The following is a 4,134-nucleotide window of genomic DNA, read 5'->3' as shown; positions in this document are numbered from 1 at the left end:
ATTTGTTGTTATTGTTTCATTAGATGTAAAGGATGGTGTTTGCTATTGAGTGTGTGAGCTCCTTTTGTATTTTGGCTATTAACCCCTTTTCAGATATATGGTTTGCAAATATTTTCCCCCAGTCTAAAGGCTGCCTTTTCATTTTGTTGATTATTTCTTTTGCTGCATAGAAGCTTGTTAGTTTGATGTGGTCCCACTTATTTATTTTTGCTTTTTCTGCCTGAGCTTTTGATGTGATATCCAAAAAATCATTGCCAATGCCAACATCAAAGAGCTTTCTCCTATGTTTTTAGAATTTTTAAACAAAAACAGAGTGGAATGATGGGTGGTAGAGAGAAAGACATCAAAAGGTGCAAGTTTGAAGTTAGGTAGATGGTAGGTCAAAAGATATAACACACACCATGAGGATTTCAGTTATTAGTATTCTATTTTATCCTGAAAATGTGCTAAGGAGGTAGATTTTAGGTGCTCTTACCACAAAAAAAGTAGCTAGCAAAACTGTGATAAATATGTACTTTAGTTTGACTGTAGCAATTATTTCAGTATGTGTACATATGTACATTAAAACATTATGTTATACTCTTTAAATATAGGCAATAAAAATATTTTTAGAGAGAGATTTTTGTTATAGGACACATACGCTTGCAGAGAGACAGAGAGATAGAAAGTGAGAAGTCACCCACAGGGGAGTGGCCACACCACAATCCCTTCTCCTTTCTCCTCTTAGGATTGTCAGCACGCATGCACATGCTTCTTATGTGAGTTTTAAGCTGTTGGATCTCGGACTCGAATCACGGTTGACTATGTGGGAGTCCAGCGATGTAACCTTTATGCCCTCTGCTGGTCCCTCAAAATAGTAGACTTCTAATATACAACTAAACTTCAGGCTTTTATAAAAATTATCACTTTGATTCAATTTAATCTATTGTTCTTTGTTGTATAATTATTTGATTTTATTAGATGCTGGTTGGCTGAAAAAAATTATATATTTTCCCTGACATGTCTAAATAATGAGCTGTAATATTCATAGTAACTTGTTAAACTATTTTCCTATTTACTTAAATATGAAAAGGTTTTATTATTTTTTAAAATTATTTATTTATTGTATTTATTAGGATTATTGTTTTAAGTTTTCAACAGGGGACATGTGCTGACAAGAGAGAGAAAGAGAGAGGGAAAATGAGAAAGCAAGCCACCAGGTGCTGACTTGAATGGCAGTTGGCCATTTAGGAGTCTAGCACCCCAAGCACCATGCCACCTGCTGGCCCCCAAAGAGATTTTTTTTTTTCACATACAATTAGTGCCTTTAGTAGTCATTATTAACACAGTAATAATCCAAAATCATATAGGATATATTTGTAATGATACATGTATATTGATTCTTCTATTGATTGGCATCATCTTACTATGAAGCATTTAAGGAGATTCTTCAGTCTGAGTTATGTCTAGAATATCTACCTATATTTAAAAGAGAGTGTTCACTACTGACTACAGATTACTTTCTTTTTGTATACATTACCAACATTATTATTCTGGTTGGAACTATTAAATACGGCATTCAAGGATGCCAGAAATTACATTGTAGGAGGCAATCAGCTATTGGACCTTCCACATGACAAAGCTAAATAGCAAATTGTTGTCAAATACTAAAACAACTCATTCATCTCTGCTACTAGATCCCTAAAATGGTATCATACAGCTTGAAGTAGAGTTGCTGTATTATTAAATCTAGTCTAATCTAGTGTTTTCTGGGATACCTGGATAGGGCTGATCCACGTATTCCTGGCCCGAGTGTATGTGTCACAGAGGATGGTGAATTGAAGAATGTCACTTCAGGCAGCTTAGACATGGCCCCAAATCGTGTTCAGAACCACCTTGTGTTTTGGGAGCAGACTGTTAGGTGTCCTGTGAATGACCGATTATTTCTTACACCTTCCTGGTAAGACAGAACACTAGAATACCATCTTTTCTAATCATCCTAAGAACCATATTCCTCATAAAACCTAGAGATCGCAAGATGAGCCTTACAATGATTTTAAATTGGCCTCTCATACACATTCTGCAGTTTGGAGTAGGGGCAGCCCTGGGAGGTGGACGATAACAAGAAAGGAGGCTGCGAAACGCAGAGCTCGTGAGAGAGAACAATCTCCAGCAGAACCGCTGCTAATTAGTCCTCAAGGACTGCTACCTCCTAGAGGGGGTAGGTGTGATCCTATCATGGTACCAGATTTTCCAGGAACAAGGAATAGACAGTGGACATAAACTATACTCAGTAAATGGAATGATAAAGGAAAAACGAGTTTTACAGCAAAATCTCTGAGCCTCCCCTTTGGGAGACCTGGAGCATTGATCAGTCAAGCCAGTGGTGGAATTTTAGGTCCCAGCAGGCAGGAGTAGAGCAGGGAGTCCTGATCTCCAAGGGGCCAGGGATCTCATTATTAGATACCACACAGGGATTTAGATGGCAGTAAATAGCAGTATGACCGGGAAACTCAGGTACAACTGAATTATGCCTTGCCCAATGCTCCCCCCCTTCTCTGTCATCACACAGTCCTCTCCCTGCTCCCTTGGCCTGCTTTTTAACTGGGAGGCACGAGGTCAGAAGTGACCCCAGCCCTTTAGTTCCTAGAACTCCAATCTCCTATGACATTCTCCTCCTTGCTTACCCCTCACACCAACGACTGTTCCTCCTGAAAAATAAATGACTTAGATACATTAAACTGTGACTGCACTTTTTCTTTCGAGATTGTTCTTTTATTTATTTATTTATTTATTTCAATTTCTTGTTTACTTCCTTCATGAGAGAGGCAAGTACCTTAATAGGCTGTCACCAGGTAACGGTCTTTTCTGTAGTCTTCTAGCCCGCCAGGATCTCAGGTATGCATAGGCTCACCCAGCATGTTCAGGTCAGCCTGGGATCTGAACCCAGGCCTTCTGTGTGCCTCTAGACTCATGAAGCAGGGCCCTGCCACCTTTGTAACCATGGCTGGACCTTGAGTAAAGTAATTCCTTTTTGGGTGGTGGGAGATTGTTATACGGTGTCTGTACTTGCCAGAGAGGTGGGTGGGGGTGTGAGAAATCATCCCTCAGAGGAGATGGCCATGACAATACTTTCTTCTCCAACTTCCTTGGGATTTGGGCATGCATACATATGTGCCTGACATGATTTTCAAGCTGCTAGATCCAGGATTTGAACCACAGAGTCAGCTATGTGGGGTCCAGTGCCTTAACCTCCACACCACTTGAGTGCTGACTAGAGTATGATAATTTTTTTTTTTTTAGTATCTTTTTTTTTTTTTTTTAGTCAAGAGCCAATGAGCTTAGATGGATACAAATGTCCCAATGGACTTTAAAGTACTTGGCCAACTTACTTGCCTCAAATGACTCTAAGTGTTCCACTCTTCTGGTTGCCCCTGAGTACTTGAGGCAGGAACTTCCTAGCAGTTAAACAAGACAATAAACAGGACATATCCAAAATGTGTTTATTGGGCTGGTTTCCCACTCATCTTGAGTCAGGATGCTTTTAGTGCTGCTTCCTCCTGAAGGAACATCCTTCTGTCAGCCTCGCTTTTCCTCCTGTAGGCTGGCAGAGGACAGTGGAGCAGCCAACTCACAGAACTACTGTTTGTGCCTGGCTAAAGACTGTGGTGATTCTATAGCATCCTGGGCACCTCACATCCATGAAGTAGGAATCTGGGCTCTGCACCAGGCGCTTCTTCTTGTGTTTCCTCTTCTCCTCTTCGGGAGAGGGATGAAGGAGGTCCTTTGCGAGAGGCATGTTCTCGTGGGGAGGTCGTCACCGCCGGAGAGTATGATAATTCTTAATAGTCCCCAGCTACAAACACTTTTCTTCAATACCACCATCCCTTGCCCCTCTTCATTTCATTTATCCTCTGCTCCCCAACTGAGAGTCAATGATTCATCGTTTTGACCTTTATCAACATTCTAAATTCTTTGTTCCTTGTATCCCTTCATCATATCCATCTGACAAAATACGGACATGAAACTAATCAGGGATCTGCAATTCCATGCCAACAGAGCTCTAGGGGAGTGGAGGCTAACAACAATACCATTAAGCAGATCGGTACCTCTGCAGATTTATACTTACCAGCTTTACTGGTCCCTTAACTCAAC

General features: G+C 40.6%; 1 pseudogene; it reads right to left on the bottom strand.

Annotated features, from left to right (window-relative positions):
* Positions 1 to 3,508: 3,508 nt before the first annotated feature.
* Positions 3,509 to 3,828, bottom strand: LOC106736066 (40S ribosomal protein S27-like; annotated as a pseudogene).
* Between the last annotated feature and the right edge of the window lie 306 nt (positions 3,829 to 4,134).

The sequence above is a fragment of the Tupaia chinensis genome, unplaced genomic scaffold, assembly GCF_000334495.1.
Source record: "Tupaia chinensis unplaced genomic scaffold, TupChi_1.0 Scaffold000627_1, whole genome shotgun sequence".
NCBI lineage: Eukaryota > Metazoa > Chordata > Mammalia > Scandentia > Tupaiidae > Tupaia > Tupaia belangeri.
The sequence above is the reverse complement of the archived record's forward strand: the minus strand, read 5'-3'. Positions and strand labels throughout refer to the sequence as shown.